General features: G+C 44.5%; 1 protein-coding gene across 8 annotated transcripts in view; it reads left to right on the top strand.

Annotated features, from left to right (window-relative positions):
* HPCAL1 (hippocalcin like 1) overlaps positions 1–17,108 on the top strand; it is a 79,617-nt gene that overhangs the window by 42,796 nt on the left and 19,713 nt on the right. Inside the window, exon 1 of one of the 8 annotated variants that reach the window (XM_038131285.1) lies at positions 10,120–10,233. The exons of 6 other annotated variants lie outside the window; for them this stretch is intronic. The gene's annotated coding sequence lies outside the window, so the exon portion shown is untranslated. Of the gene's footprint in view, positions 1–10,119; positions 10,242–17,108 lie in introns of those variants that run through there. One more of the 8 variants, XM_038131284.1, reaches the window with a different exon arrangement.

Here is a 17,108-nt window from a genome sequence, read left to right as displayed (position 1 = left end):
GGGGTTTTTTCCTTTAAGTTGGTTCTTTCTGTACTGGAGAAAACATGTCTAAAGCAAATGTAAAATGAAGAAGGGTTAGATTCAACTTGACTCACTGTTACTATATGTGCTTACAATTTTGCAATATGAATGTCTTCCAAAACAATTAGAGTTATTGCAAGGTTGACAGCTAAATTATTAATCTACTACCAGACAGCCAGTGCAATAGTGTCTTTGAAATAATTTTTGTGCCGCTTTCATGCTGTTCTTTTCCTCTGAGTCTGATTTAAAGATAAAACACTGACCATAAAATGAATTGTGATGTGCGGCCGCTTCTTTTTCAGTCTTCTCCTTTGCTTCAGCATTGTGCTTCTGTCTTGCATTGAAAAGTGTGTAATGAAAGGATCTGAAAACTGCCCTGAGCCAGAACATCCAGTCTTGTATTTCATTTGAGGCACAGGCTTAAATTATCTTGGGGTTGGCTGGATTTGTTTGTGCACTCAAATGCAAGTGCAGTCTTAATCCAGGTGAATAATGATACTTGAAAGATTTTGTTGGTGGGAGGTCACAAGTGTTTTGCTTTGTGTTAGTGGCATAGGTGCAGAGCATGTGAAAATATTAATTGGTCATCTCTTTGTCTGGAGCAGTCCTTGTAATGAGAATACCTGCTTCTATTCTGGTTTTCTTCTCAGGAAGTCTCTGCTTTTGGCTATGTAGTGTGGAGGGTGAGCTTTTCATGCTTAGTTAAGGAGCTGAATTTAGGGAGGTGACTAAACACTGTAAAATCCCATAGTTTGTGAGAGAAAAGGCGAGACCACAGAAAAGATTCCAGTTTGGTTCTTCATGCATTCTTCAAACTTGTACATTTTTAACATTTTTACAGCTACAAGTCTTAACACTGTGTACTATGCTGCATCGAGACAACTGACTCAGAGGAACCCTCTCAACACCTGTTGATGCTGTGGACCTGCCTCTGTGCTAGCTCTGGTTTTAGTTGTCTTCCTTTTTAAAGAGATGTCCTCAAATGTGACATGAGGTTAGAGGACAAGCTGCTCCTCCTTACTCTGAACAGCAATGATACATTTGGTTGTGTGCCCCATTGAGCCAGCTTGGAGCCATGAGCAGCAGTGGAGCTGGGCACAAGTCCTGGAGTTGCTCACAGCTTCCTAATGTTTTCCTTAAGTTGTTTTGGTTAATAATACAGTGTAATAATAATTCTGGACAATAATAGGTTTGCTTCTCTGGCTTGTGTGATGCCAATTCTTTTGTTGCAGAGGTTTTGCGTTTAGCTCTCAATAAACACCAGGCACAAAGCCAGTTGCTGTGTGCATGGTTGACCATGACTTGATGAAGCTATAGCACATTTTGTCTGCACTTGGAAATATTTTCTTGTGCCTTAAAGGCAACTCTGTGCTCTGACAGTGTCACTTTCATTGGAGAATGAGAAAACTTTGACACTGGCTCCTACTGCCCACCTTTACAGTCCCAGCTTTCTCAGGTACATGAATCACCTTTCTGAATTCCATACAGTGGAAGAAACAGTCCTGAAGTGCTTATAAATTATGTACTTTGCATTTGCTCAGTGTGCTGAAGTTCAGGAGCGAGCTTCAGGGAGATATCTGTGCTATGTTAAGGTTATTCAAAGCAAAGCTTGGTTTTGGTCTTAATGCCTTTGCTACCAAATTTTAGTAGGTAAAAGTGAGACAGACTGCTCCAACCCAGCAACAGATTATTATTGTTTTGTGGGGCAGCTTTGGTGTCTCTTCAGAAATGACTCAAATGACCAGTGCTTATAAATAAGCAGTCTCCTTTCCTCTCAACCTCCAAGTTTGGGAGATCTGTGCTGAAGTCAGAAAAGGGATGCAAGGCGAGCATCAAGAGCTCCCTTGTCTCTTGGTGCTGTGGGATGAGGTTACAAGTGGGAATGTATCCCATTTAAGCTTATTTTTAAGATATTTTTCTACGTTCTCATCATCACACATCATCACACTCTCATCGTCCTCTTGTTTAGGTTTCTCTGTGAGGTGGTTGTGGTTAGCTTGTTTTAAAATAGCAGATTTCATGAGGCTGTGTTGATTGCAAAGCCCAATCTCCTGTAGCTGCAGGGAGCAGGGAGTAGACTCCAGCCCAAACAAATTGCTCCCCTCTTGGATGCTTGCCCTGGGGATAGGCTGTTCACCTTCACCCTGACTAGGAACACTTTCAGTTTCAACTTGATCATGGGCTGTTTAATAGTTTAAAGGGTTTTTTTGTCAGCACTGTGGATTTATTTTTTTCAATCTGCTGTTCCTCATCCTGATGCAGTAACAACAAAAGCTCTTTCTGCTTTTAAGATACATCAGCCAAATGCTGCTAGTTTCCACTTTCTGTACTTTTTAAACAAAATTTGTATAATTGAAGAACATTTTGATCTTTGCTCTTTATTTTTATTTGCATGACCTAATTCAGCTTGACTTTGGCAATTTCTCTTTCCCTCTTTGTTTCCTAACCTCTGACACAGCTGTCTTTGATAAGCAGCCCTTCTTTTCCATTCCTCACATACACGCTGCTTAGCCCTAAAAATCCCTTTTTGGTGGTATTTTTTTTTCTCCATTTAGATTGGGACTCATTCCCTAGATACCTCCCCTACTTTTTTGAGGGCTGCTCAGTACCAACTCTTTTTTTTTTTCATCTTTGCCATACAGATATTCTAAGCTTCTTACAAGTGTGTTGCTGAGCACTTCTGTCCAGCTGACTTCCTTGCTGAGCTCCTTAGATTCCTCAAAGCTTATGGAAATTGAAAAGATGAATATTTGTGTTTCCCTAGATCACCTCTCCATGATTACAATTACCTCCAGAATTGCTTTCATTGAGGACTTTCAGCTACTTACAGTGTCTAAATTAGAGCTGCCCTTTTCTAGTTCAGCATCTGGAGGATTACAATTGTCTTCTGCTTCCAGGAATATATGTGGTCAGCTCTTTACGTTAATAGTGGGTTCTTCAGTTGAGTATTTTGGGAAGTTGCAGTCCCACAGTAAGATAAGCCTTGTTGGCACTTCTGTCTTGCTGTGAACCTTAGAATCTGCACTGCTTTGCCACGCAGGCTCTGTAAGGTGTAGGATAACCTGTGATGTGGCCCCTCCTTCTTCCAAGTAGTGTTGACCCCATACCACTGCAGTGCTTTGGAGTTTCTTATTCTGCTGAGTTTTCTCTTGCAGTGCCCTTTCTCTTGGTATCAGTATGTTAATCCATGCTCTTGTTTCTTACTCATCATCTGTGAATTCTGGCTAATTATCTAACATCCTATCTGACTGCTGCTATTAATGTTCATATGCCCTTTGCTCTCCTAAGTTTGGGTATTATGTGCTTTTTTTTTGTCCACATTTACCAATCCCCCCATCTGTTTATTAAAACCAGATGTGGGAATTAACTGTTTTTCCTGATTATCCTGTTTCTAGAGGTGTTTTTTTCTGTAGTTTAGAACTCCTGTCTGTGCCTGCTGTGATCACAGAAGGATGTATCTCGTACACAGAGAAATGTCCTTTTTTTCCATGAATGCCTTCTGCTGGTGGAACACCCTAAAACTTCCCTTCCAGTGTCAGCTCTTGAACCATATGGATGACATTAACTTGTAATAGCTTTTCCTTCCTTTTGTAGCATCTAAAGGTCCTCAGGGATGATGTTCAGAGTCTAAGGCTGGTCTCCCCAGACTCTCCATAGCCTAGAGGGTGGCAGACACCACCAGAGAGCATCTAAAATAGGCTCCTGCTCCAAATTGCCTTCCTGGTCTACAGGCAGAAAGACTATCCTCTTCTGGGCTAAATTTAGTCCTGAGCCTGGTTCATGCTTGTGGTTGAGTTCTCCATCTGCACACTGAGACCAAGAGCCCTTCTCTTACTGGAAGGCCAGAGATAAACCTCTGGGGGAAAAAGGAACTAGAATACTCTTAGTAAGAACAATCAAGTGAAGTGGTATAAACAAACAGAGCTGAGGACAGTACAGTGGAGCAGCCAGGGGTCACAGAATGGAAAAGGAGATGGGGAACCGGAATATGATGGATAAGAGTCAGTACATTCAACATGTAGCTGTGGCCTTGCAATCAGAAGCAGCTGAAAGACTTTCCTGGTGCATCATCTCTCCAAGCAGGAAAAATGAGTCCAGATTGCTGTGTCTAAAGAATTTTTGTTTTATTTCCCATTAGGAGGGTAGACACAAAATCAGATTTCCACTCCAAGTTGTCTTATATTTTTAGCCTGTGATTGGATTGCAAATGCACACTGGATATTTACATTTCTGGAAGCAGAGTCTGGTGCTGTTGTCTTAACCAGGATCCAAGTTAATTTGCTGAGCTTCCAGATGGGAGCCATTTGTTTCTCTATTACACATTTGCAGGAATGCTTGATTTAATCTAGATTTTCTAGCTCAGTAATTTGCCTATTTTAGCATTCAAGCATTTTCCCTACCTCCCCCTCTGCTTTTTTTTTTTTCCCCTTATCTTTGAGATGAATTATCCACTGTGCAGAATAAAGAAAATGGATTTTGCAAAAGGAGCTACCTGTCTGTCATCCATCCAGTGCGGAAGCTCTTGGGAAGCTGATTGTCCTTCCATCTCCTACAAAAGGCTTCCTAAGAGGTGCCTAAGTGCAAGGCGTAGCTGGTGCAGCCTCTTAGCCCTGTTTCACTTGGTTTGTTGAGGTTCATTACATTTTTCTGTCGTCTTTGTTTTAAGCTATTTAATGATCACCTTATTCTGGTCTAGTCCTTGTGCTGAATATAGATGTTGCTACACTATTGGCTCTTTTTATGTTGTGGGTAGATAAGGATATTTGCAGGAGGAGGTTCATAATTTTCCTTAGCAACATTCAGGCTCCAGTGCATTGAGTGGCTTGTGATTGTATTATAGCCATTTCTTTAATGAAATTTTGAACTTCATTACTCTCTTGCAATCACTTCTGCCTGGGGTTCTTAGATAGCCATGCAAGCACTATGTGTATCGTTGCTGTGATGTACAGAGCATACTGAAGGAACAGATGAGGTGCAGACAGGTAATGTTAGCTCATGAGCCAGCCCTTTTCTTCATTGCTGCATTTTCCATAACAGCTAAGACTCTGGTAGGAAAAAATGATGCACCATGTTCTAGCTACTTTAGTTTCAGAATGAGTGTATTGAACCAGCTTGAGGTCAACTTTATTATTTCTTCTTCTTGTGTTACAAATTCCCAGCGCTCCAAATAGCCAAATGTCATTCCAGAAAAACACAGAAGTGCTGCACAGAGAGTTTGTATCTCTAAGCCCTGGAGACACAGCATGCCCAGGGCAACAGGCATGACTGAGAGCTCGTCTTGAGCAGGTTGGGTCCACTCTGTGCAGTACTGAGCATGTGGATGGATGTGTACAATTGCTCTCTGTGGTTTCTGTGTGGCTTGTGGTGATGGAGCAGCTGAAGGAAGCTGGGGCTAGCAGGGAATATGCAAAAGGCAATTGTCCTATATCATTCCTTGCTGAGGTAAGTTGTCTGTAGGGCAGTGATGATGGGAATGACACGAAGCATCAGAAAACATCCTTTTATTCTTCATCTGTACAACATAAAGTCTTGCTGCCTCCTGGTCTGGGACTCAGGCCCCAAGATGCTGGGGTGATGTTTTCAGCCAGGTGGTGCCCAACCCTTGCAACTCCGGTGCAAAGTGGGATAGCTGGCTGTGCAGCCAGGTGCTTATAGCCAGGCCCTTGGTACTTGTACCTTTTGGGCATGAAAGGGTCAACATTGGCTTTCTCCACAGCACATGAGCAGACAGGTTTTGGCGTGCTCTATCAGGTGATGGAAGAGATGAGGCAGGGGAGATGAAGCAATACTGTGGCTGTAGCCTGGAAGGTGAGCACAGGCTCAGCAGCATGCCTCATCCTCAGGACTGAGGGCAGGGCACACATATGGTACATGCTTGAAGGGTCAGGGCAAAATTGGACATGATTCCCAGCACCACTGGCGGGCTGTTAAGCACCACAAAGGCAAAGGTGATGTAGTAGAAATATTATAGCAAAAAATTATTTTGCTAACAGTTCTCAGGTCAGCCTGCCAGGTTAACAGACAGTAACTCAAACAAGCTGGGATTTCTTTAGAAGGAATAAAGTAGTATAAGGGATGTTTAAATTCTTGTCTTACATATTTGAAGACAATAATGAGCCATTAGTGGGAGAATTGGTTTAATTTACTTACAGGAACTGAAATCACATGATATATTTGAACAGGAAAATAATTTTTACATTATTTGATATAAAACTTATATATTTTATTAGAACATTGTTTCTTATATCTCTCTACCACTGTAAAAAAGGATGAATATAAAGAAAAAAAAATTGCACTTGTAGTAAGTTCTGATGTGTAGCTGGTAGATAAGCTTGCTGCATTGAAAAGGCCATCCTGGAAATTTTCTCCTGATTATGCTGCGCATGCAAACTCATTACGACCCTCTAGGAGTTTCTCAGAGTCTTTTCCTGCCTCAGTGTGATCTGGACACTCAAAACACAGGATAATCCCCTACACTCCCCCCAGTCACAGTGGTATGCATGTGTTGTGAAAATGGCTCAGCAAGGCTGCCCTGCAGCAGCCCGAGCTGGTTCAGGCTACCTAGGAAATCCTATTAAGTCACAAGTGTCAATACAGTATGCACAACTTTGGTGCAGAGGGGACTATTTATAGCTTCAGTAAGAGTATTGTGTGCACAGGGCTTTTCTTTCACACCTAATCAGGGACCTTGACAGACTCGCAGTCTCTTTTACCTGCTCAGCATCTCGGGTGCCAGACCTCTGAGAGCACCGGTGTTTTAGCTGGAAATCCTCATCATCTTTCTAAGAGCAACTGAGGACCATTGTGAAGGAGGAGGCCGTGATTTTCTACCTGCCTCTCTGCACATCATCTCTTCTTCTCCTGACTCACTGGGTTCAGCCATTTGGCTCCTGGGGCATGCAGTGCCCTGCTGTCACCATGAGCCTTGCTGTGGGAAGAGGAAGGGTGCCATGTATTTGTCAGTGATGTAATTATATTTCTGAAGCTCTTCTCAGTCATGAGTGAGCTTTGTGGGGTAAAGTGTGTAGGATCAGGAGGTTGGAGGGACAGAATGTGGCAGAGCTGCAGGGTTGGTAACAAGGCAAGGTGCTTGGTCTTCATGGGAAAGATGATTTTTGCACCCCACAGGCGATGTCAGTTCATGTCCTTTTTAAGTCTGACTGGGGAGATAGGAAGGGGAGATAGGAAGGACTCACCTATAAGAAGTTTTCAGGCTGAAATAATCCAGTGGCGGAGCAAGAACCTCTTTTGAGAGTGTGTGTTCACACTCCAGTTTTAAGCTTTGGCATTTGGTAAGTACACTAATAGTATGTCAAGGAATTAACATGAACTAGTTTCAAAATAACACAGCATTGAGTGGAGCACAAAGAACAAAGAGGAACACGTTCCTTCCAGCAGCTGGCCTGGGCTGGGGTCCCCTCACTGCTACCAGCCCCCTGAGATCCTGCCACAAAGTGCAATGCAATGTGTTAACAAAGTCTGTGAGCTTTCTGCAGCCTTACTGCATCATATCAAGTGAGTTGATTAGAGAGACTCTTGATTTTCCTGGGTTTTTATGTTCTTATTGGGAGCCATTTGTCAGTCTGCACAGAAATCTGATTAGCTGAGAATTGCTGGCTCTCTGGTATATGTTGACCTATAACGTGAAGGATGCAGCAATAAACACAGTCAGCTGGGCTACTGGGAGAATCTGTAGGATTCTTTGGAGGCTGGGAAGGAGACACTTGAATTCTTTTCTTGGTCTTGGGAACTTGGTGATGTTTGGCCTGAGGGTTCTGTGCCAGCATTCCTTGAGGGGGCTGGCAGCATGTTTCAGCCCTCTGGTGCTGCTCTGTGGGGTGTCTGCATCCACCCCTGTGGTGAGACAAGAGGGAGCTCCCTTGTTACGGCAGGGGAGCAGGAGGCTGGTGTCACTGCAGTTTCAATCTACCCCGTTGGCAGAGAGGCGAGGCAGAGCCCCAGGCAGTGGGAAAGGGAATTTGCTGCTTCTGCAGAGCAAGGAAATTGTAGCTGACTGTGGTGTTTCTGTGATGCTTGCTAACAATAAGCACACTGCTCCTTGCGCAGTGTGGTTAGTTAGTTAAGTAGGTTTAAATTCAAGGCTCCTTCAGGAAATGGGGCACAGTATAAGGCTTTTCCTTTGCCCAGCAAATAAACCTCTCCATTGCTCCACAGAAAATAACCTGCAGCTCTTAAGCAAGGAGATAATTAAGCTTGGCACCAGGCACCTTGGTGCATTTTCAGAGGGTGCTGGCTGGGCACAGTAAATAATTGGATAAAGCATGGACAAGGTGGCTAATGACACGCACTACAACCAACAATGAGCTGTTTTGAAAACCCAGTTTGCCTGGTTGAGATGGGCCAAGAGGCCTGAGCAAGAGTGGAGCAAGGGATAGTCATTAACTAACATAATCTGCTGTCCTAAAGCCAACACCTTACCATGTGTTTGTAAGGTTGGACTGGGAGAAGATGTTCCACTTCAGCTCTGCTTCCTAAAACATACAAAAATGGTTGCCAGGTTTTCCAACAGATTTTTTTAATTAATTAAGGTATCGGCAGGGCTGTATTGAATCTACTTTCTATCATAATGTAGAGCACAGTGGTTGGAGTGACCCAACTGTCTTAGCTTCCACCTTTTTATAAACACAAACATATTGTTTTTGTTGAGGTTGTGGAGCAAAGTTTACGTCTTCAAGTCTTGTAATGCTTGAAGCTGTCCAGTCCATCCTTGAGCTGCTGTGCAAACTCACCAAATTCTTCTGGTCTTGGAGGTAAAAGTCAGTAGGGAGATATTAAAATTGGGGCAGATGCCTTCTTGTGATTTCAAGTGCCTTGTTTTATCTCTCAAGTTCCTTTTCCTCAAAACTGATGGCTTACACTTCCTGTCCAAGCAGTATGGTATTCAGCAAGTAGTGAGGACATTTTTCTGCTTGGGATGAGGCATTGCCAGCAATCCCAGGGTGGTGCAGAGCTGGCGTGGCGTTTGCAAATGATCACTCATAAAGCCAGTGCTGTGATTAATTAGTATTTTCAGAGCTCTGAAGCAGGCATTTCTGCATGAATAATGTTCATGTCTAAGTGGCACTCCGCTGGCATGGAGTTTCTCTTTGAACAGAAGTTGAAAACAGGTAATTTTGCCATTAGAGCCTGAATGTAGCCACATCAAACTGTGGGCACAAAATGTGTCTTCTGTTAAATGTATTTGCTCCTTGGAAGTTTTTGTTGCTGAGATTCAGAAGTCTTGCTGCTCAAGGTGTAGATATATGTGTACTGACCTAACGCCCCCCTTCCTTTTAAAGAAGGTGAAGTTTCAGTAGACATTTTGGGAAAAAACCAGGGGATCTTTCAACTTTTTATTTTAACTTTGAAGGAAGCTAAGTTCTATACCAAAAGTTCCAAAGGTGAATGTGTGGTTTCATCCTAGCTCAAAAGTTCAACCTGTTGACTGTGAAACTGTCTGCTGCTGGGAAACCGTTTAACTCTTTCCACCTGCTGCACCTCTGAAACTGAAGTTGGAGGAGTCACTTGAGATGCTGTAACTTGTTTATCTGAAACGCTCAAAGAAGTTACAAGGAATGACGTCTGAGGAGTTGCAGAAGAGATGCAAGAGCCAGCTTCTAGTTAGTAGAGATTCAAAGCTGTGGTTGAACTCATGGGAAGGGACTCATAATCCCATACTAGCTCCTCTTTCTCCGAAGAGTCTTCAGTGAAGCTTTGGAAGGGTGAGCTGCAACTTCTGCCAGTTTTCCTGGAGGTCCTGGATGGTTTTTGGGAAGGAGGGAAGGGGGGAGACAAGCTGAGAGCAGAGTCACCCTCACTGACTTCTCTTTTCAGGCTTAGCCTGCTTTGTGGAGAGACTTAATTCAGTGTTTGAGAGACTCTTATTTGGCCAGTGTAGGACCAGGGATACTGAGGGGCATAATAGAAATCTGTGGGGTGATGTCTGCTCTACATCATTGCCCAGGAATTTTTGAGTGTTGGAAGGATGCGAAATGTAAAACCCGTCACTGGGTGGAGTGAGCGTGAACATGTGGTTTGTGCATGTGGTTTTGCTTTTTATTTAAGGGAGAAAAAAAAAAGCTAAAAATAAACTGCTGGCTCACCTCCACTTCCTGGTTCACACAGGGCTGTGAAGGAGCAGCCAAAGGGATGGGGTGGCCAATCCAGCTTGGAGACCCTCCTGCCTGAGCCCAGGGCATCTGGAGGAGTGAGGTGAGGGGGTGAGTACAGGGCAGCCAGCACCCTCTTAGGCAGCCAGTGAGGAGAGGGGCTGGTGATGTAGAGCTGATCCTTCTCTGGGTGCTGGGGGGTGACACTGCAGTCAGTTGGTGTCTGTTCCACCTGGGATGGCTGTGCGAAGTTCCTCTACACACATAAATATTTGTTGTGGGACAAATGTTTAGGTCCTCCATCAGTCCCAAGTGTATGTTTTGGCAGTGAGGGAAGGGGTTGGTTTTAAACCCTAAATTCCAGAGAGTAGTTTAGAGGTCTGGAATGGCTTAGAGGTCTAGGTGAAATGGGTGAGCAAGCAGAGAAATGGTAAAGCCATCAATAACATGTAATGTAATGGCAGCCCCTTGTGCCGACGCAGCAGTGTGGCGATAGGGTGGTGTAACTGGTGCCAGAACTGAGAGCCACTGGGCACTGTGGGACACTAGCTGTGCCAGCTGCAGAGGGCTTTATTCTCCAGCCAGGGAGGAGCAGTGGTGCTGGGGTGGTTTGCTGAGCTGGTTCTGGGAGAGCTGCAGGGAAGGGAGATCAGGCATCTCCTGGCTGAAGGGATGGTGCAGCTGTGTTTGTCAAGAGTTGCCCTGGGAATTTATTTTTCCATGAAGGTTACTACATTTTGGTTGTTTGTTTGTTTTGAAACAAAACCTAATGACACTGTGTAGGCAATGCACAGGTGATTAAAATGTTCATAATACAAAGATGTTTATGAATAAGTTGACAAAAGCAATAGGAAGTTGCATCGTGTTCTCTGCTCTTTACAAGCAGGATTGAAATTCCCCAAGGTTGCCATCAGTAAGGTGTTGTGGAGCCTGGTCTGGCCCAGGCTGCCAGCAGAGACATTTATGTTATCTGTGTGAGCTAAATTTGTTTTACTCCACCTTGTTTGAACCTCCATGAAGCTGCCTCACTTGTTTTAAATCCAGAAGCTAATGATTTGGAAAGATTTGTCTGAAAATCCTCCCAAATTTTATCAGTGATTTCATGTCATTAATCCTACTGACGTCTCTGTATTTACACTTTTGCGTATTTATACTTTACAGCTTGGTAGTTCTCAGAGGTTTAGAAACCTCCTGGAAAAATTTGTATCAAGCAGTGAAGCAACCTGAGGGGCAATCAGTAGCTTTGGTCTTTTGTGACCTCAGTTTTCTGGTCTATATTAATGTATTTTTCCCACAGCTTGGAGGAGATAGTGCTGGCAGGTTCAGCTGTGGGCTGGTGGAGTGGCACCAGGAAGGTGTGGGCTTGTTGAGCAGCAGGTTGCACATCTGGGGTGGCTAATGAGAAGCATTTTAAAAGCATCAGAGGAAAATGGATATTATGTCTGTATATAAAAGGTACTTTAGACAGTGTCTGGAGGTGTTGCAGATTGCCCATCTAGCTGGCACAGCATCTGAATGTCAGAGCTACATGAAGAAGCATCTTGCCATACTTGGGACTTTTCTGAAAAAGGATAAAATTGATGAATGTAACTTTGTGGAAAGAGAAACATGGCTGGTGTGGTGCAATTGGGCAATCTGGGTTTCTTTCCACCTATTTTTTCCCTAAAGCAAATCCCAGCCCTGATGGCTCCATCTCTGTTGCGTGGCCCTGTGGGGACACTCTGAGCTGTGGCCACTGAGCACCAAAGCACCCAGGGAAGAGATGCTCCAAGGGAAGAGGTGCTCCTGCATTGACTGGAGCCATGGCACAAGGGCCGGGAGTTTGTTTGCCATCACCTCTTCCTTGCTGCTGTTGCAGCCCAGGGATGGCTTGTGGCTTTTTGTGAGCTGCAGATTGTCCATCTGCTTGGTTTGCCTCTGTGGGGGAAGAATTGATTCTAGCACAGGGATGCTCCTGGAGTATCTGACAGTTTCAGCTCTTCTTGAATTTTGTGACTAATTGCTGCAGCAATTCAATGTGGTGTCTGAAGGCAGCACTGCAGTCATGCATGATGGGAGGGGACAAAACTAATTTTTCTGTTTAGCTTCTTTGAACACTTATTTTAATCCAGCCAGTTTGGCTAGTTTAGTTGTTGGGTGTTTGGTTGGGTTTTTGTTATTTTGAGGTGTGTACGTGTTTGTGGTTTTTTTGTTCTTAGGAAAAAAATAATAATCTCTTGCCTCTTTTATGTAATGTAATTAGACAGCAGAGCAAACTATTGAATGGCTCTGGCTAAAGCTGTGAAAAAGTATTTTTAACTTCACGCTGTTGCATGAAGGGTTTTCCTTTTTCTGCCTTTATGATGCTTACTGCCCTTTCATATTTTAGCATCTGTTCCTGTAAGAATGTGTAAGGAAATGAGCTGGCTCAGCAGAAACTGAAACCTAAACTAATGCTGTAGTAAATTCTCAATAGTCTCATTGTCCATGGGCACTTCAGCAGCGAATCCGGGGGGTGGGGATAGCAAAACCCCCATTAAACCTGAAATACATGGCAGAGAAAGCACCAAAGCCCTTTTGTTGTTTTCCTCAGCATCCCAGAGGCTTCACTCTTGCGGTCCACGAGCACAAAGGCGAGCAGCAAAGCACCTGTGTCTGTGCCTCGGGGTGCTGTGTTGGGTCTCGCTGCCAGGGTGCTGGAGCCTGGCTCCTGTCACCTGCCCCAGCGGCGGGACAGCCGGGCCCTGCCAAAGCTCCTTATGAGCTTTCCAAGGCTGGCTGCCACGCGTCCCGCAGAGCCCTCCTGTCCTTTCACCCCGTGCTTCCCCGCTTACATAACTGGCTTAGGCATTACACTCCCTGCCCTCCTTGCTGTGCCTTCAGCACTCCTGCATCACTCAGCCTCTTTGCTCCAATAAACAGCTTTCCAGCCAAGTCACTCCTTAGGTGAGGCTGGAAGTGTTTTGAGGCAGAGGCACCAAGTTTACATTCTTGCCTATTTTGTTTTGCGGGTCTGTTTCATACCTAAATTCACTGGGATTATTTACTGCAAGTATATGGAGAATAACATTTCTCATTTAAAAAAAAATCCTGGTAGATTGTGAACCCATGGTGCTTTCTCTGGTCAGAAACTGAAAGTGAAATGGATTTTTTTAATTGCTTTATCAGACTGAGGGAAATGTGGAGATTAGTAGAGCGTACACAGAAGGAAGTAAAGCATCTCTCGAGTGTTTTAATGATCTGAGTGGCTAATTTGTTTAGTATGAGTTGTCATTGAATCTTCAGTTTGGCACTTAGGGTTTTAGTTTGTTAAATAGAAATAAATAAAGCATGGAAATGGAGTTTCTAATTATTGTGGCCCAGTGTAGCTGTGGAAATGCTCTTTAGTCTGTCAGGCAGGTTGGCTCAATCTGTGTTGGTATTCCCCAGCTTTTCCGTGTGAGATGTTGACAGATATGAGGGAGGTGTTCCTGATCCTCAGCTCTGGGGAGACCTCACCTGGAGCACTATGTCCAGCTCAGGAACCTTTAACACAGGCAGGGGCATGGACTTGTTGCAGTGAGTCCAGAGGAGGGTCGCGAAGATGATCAGGAAAGGAAAGGCAGAGAGAGTTGGAGTTGTTCAGCCTGGAGAAGGCTCCAAGGAGACCTCATTGCAATCTTTCAATATGAAGGGGCTTATAAAAAAAACATGGAGAAAGGTGGGGTATTTTCAGGGGCCTGTAGTGACAGGACAAAGAGCAACAGTTTTAGACTGAAAGAGGGTAAGTTTAGAGAGGACATAAAGAACAAATTTACTGTGAGGGTGGTGAGAACCTGGAACAGGTTGCCCAGAGTTGTGGATGCCCCATGTCTTGTAGTACTCAAGGGCAGGTTGGATGGAGCTTTGAGCAACCTGGTCTGGTGTAAGCTGTCCCTGACCATGGCAGGGGGTTGAACTGGATGATCTTTAAAGGTCCCTTCTGACTCAAACCATTCTGTGATTATGTGATTATTTCAGTCTGATCTGGTGCCAAAATTTGCATCTGTTTACTGGCAAGGACTAATATTTATACTGTACTTTAACAACTGTTGGCACTACTGCTTGATGAAGGTAAGCAAAATTCCTCTGTCTGAGTGGAAAAAATGTTCTTCAAGTTTAAGACATAAGACCTCTAATATTTTCAGTCAGGGTAAATGTAAATGATATTTAATGGACTGGGAGGCAGCATAGGAAAAAGGACCATAACCTTTTGAAGAGAGGAAGACTTTTTTTTTTTAAATTTTTTTACTGCTTGCCAAGCATTGCCATTTATCAGGCAGCTCCTCTGTCTTTAGCCCATCTTTAGACCTGCTAAGGACTGACTTGAAAGGACTCTCCACCTCATCAGTGCAGGGTGATGTTTGCTGCTGCAAAATGTGTTTCTGCAGCCAGCTGCCTGGCAAAGCAGGGAAGCCCTATCAGCTGCCTTTCAGCTTGAATTACCCACTTTTTGGCACAGCAACAGGCTCTTTTTGGCCCACTACATAGTGCCTGGCACAGCAGAAGCAAGATCTCAGCTGCCACTTCTCTGCATTGCAGCAGGAGCTCTTCAGCATCTTGCTTTTGTTTTGGGGCAGCCACTGGCAGATGTTCCCCCTTGCAGAGCTGGAGCAGTAGGCTTTGCCACTAGTTAACTTGTACTAGCCTAGGATGTGCTCTTGGTGAAAAAATGGGAGCTCCCACTGCTTGCATGGATGCTTGAAACCAGGCTACTCATATCAAATGTAGCATGGTCTGGAGCGTGTGCATGCATTTCCATGGATTTCTCCTGGAAAGCTGCAGGCTTGGAAATCCTGGCAATAACACCAGAAGAAATTGGATGTGTTTTAGTGGGGTTATTTGTGGGCAAAGAATGGTGCTGTTTTTGAGGAGCTCTGTGAGCTTTTCCTGAGGTGCTCCCAGCAGCCCCTGTGAGCTCGTGGTGCAGCCTCGAGGAACGCGCTGCTGCAGTTTCCTCCCTGCTGAAAAGAGCACACGGTGGAGAAGCAGTCACTCTCCATAGGAGAAGTCAATATGGGGGGTTTTATGCACACACAAATTTTATTCAATGGCATACTGAGACATTTTTAATGACTCACATGTCAGCAGTGATGGGCCATCAGAGTGAGTGCGCAGCTGAGCAGAGCTGTGCCTGGCCAAAGATGCCAGCATGCCCCAGTGTACATCCAAGTGCCATTATGGCATAGCCCGAAGCTCTGGCAAACTTGGGGTGTTTTTGCACAGTTTCTCCCCATCCTTTGGCTTGCACTGTGATCCAGTCCAGAGGGACTTTCTGGTTTGCAGAAGGTCACGTGTTGCTCTGGTACAAACGCTGCTTGGAGCTAGGGGAAGAGTTGTGCTAGATCCCTGTTGGCCCACCCATGGGTTAGAGCAGCAAAGACACATTTCTTTCGATGTAAAATTTTGTTAAAAAGAGAAAAAAGTGCTTTTCTCAGCAGCAAATCTCTCATTAACTACAAGCATCACAGATCTGTACGTGTGCATGAATATTTACTGAACTGCTTCTGCTACTCCTACAGTGGATCCTGAAACTCTTCACACTCCAAGGGGCCTACAGCCTGCTTGTAGCATTCAGGGGTATTTTCAGTCACCTTTTCACTGCTTAGTGAGGGGGGATTTTTTTATCATATTTTCAGACCAAACTGCCTGACGGACTTTCTGCTTGTTTCAGTATTCCTTGGAGGTGCCAGATCTAATCCCACCCTTTATGAGGAAAAAAAAAAATCCTTTATTTTGAATAAAATAGAAATATATATGTGTAATACACAGATCCCAAACAGCAAATAGAGAGTGATTGTGGTCTCCCCTAGTTGAGGGTGTGGTTACATTTGGTTCCTTGGTTGGCTTTGTATAACCCTACTGTTTTGTTTTTAAAACAAATAGGCTATTATTCCCTGTTCATGCACTGGATGAGTGATAAAAGTGGTCCTCCTCATTTACCTGTCACTGAGAGCTAGAGAATAAACTGGAAAAATCCTTGTATGACTCGCACTACTAGGTTTTACATGTGCAGATTCTCACTTACATCTTGGCATTATTTTTCCTCTGAGCTTTACACCTCATCCATTAGACCTTCTCAGCAGATGGGTTTTGAAGCTCCACATTCAGGGTTGCACAGGTCATGTATCTTGTGCCATGACACTGCCATTTGCCATCAGCTTGGAAAAAGATCAGGACGTCATTCTGAGAGAGCAGGGCACCCCTCTGGATGGCAGGAACAGAAAAGGCATGAAACACAGGGGTACTCTGCCCCTGAACAGGGGAGAAGCTGCTCTCTGGAAGTGTGGAGGAGAGCCCAGGCAGAGCTGAACACAGATTGACCCAAGGCACTAAGGTCAAAAGGCAAATCCCCTTCTTGGAAGAGTTCCCAGTGCAGATAAGGAAACTTGGTGTTGAGATGGTGCGTGCGGTGCCAGGGGTCAGGAGGCTGTCACCGCACGAAGTGCAGGGGAGGATTTCTGTGACACGGGGAAAGGATACTGTGTGTCTGAGAGGAGGCAAGAAGAATCTGGGCAGTTAAACCAGGAAAGCCAAGGCTGATGTGGGAGTGATGGCTCTCTATCCCTGTGTGCAGCAGAGGGGAAGTTTCAGAGAAGACAGTGTTGGGACCAGAGCAAATGTGGTTACCAGCACTGAATACGTTTGAGGTCAAGTTAGAAGTTGATTTTTGAGCCAGTAGAGGAATGAGGCCTTGACTGGAGTGGGGGGAGCAAAGCCTGGCTGGCTTTTGGGATAAAGCTCAGGAAGAAAGCCAGTGACTGACACAATATCTGCCGTAGCAGGGCCTGAACATAGTTTTACTGAGAGGAGCAGCTCATCTTCAGGAATACTGGAAATAATGAGTATTGACTGCATTAAAGTACAAGTATATTAAGATACATCCACTCTGACATAGCTCTGTACAGAAGCCATTAGGACAAAGCTGAGTAACCAAAGCTAGTAGGGCATTAGGACAGCTTGGAAACAACAAGAAATAGA

Source organism: Motacilla alba, chromosome 3 (assembly GCF_015832195.1).
Source record: "Motacilla alba alba isolate MOTALB_02 chromosome 3, Motacilla_alba_V1.0_pri, whole genome shotgun sequence".
Taxonomy (NCBI): Eukaryota; Metazoa; Chordata; class Aves; order Passeriformes; family Motacillidae; genus Motacilla; species Motacilla alba.
The sequence above is the reverse complement of the archived record's forward strand: the minus strand, read 5'-3'. Positions and strand labels throughout refer to the sequence as shown.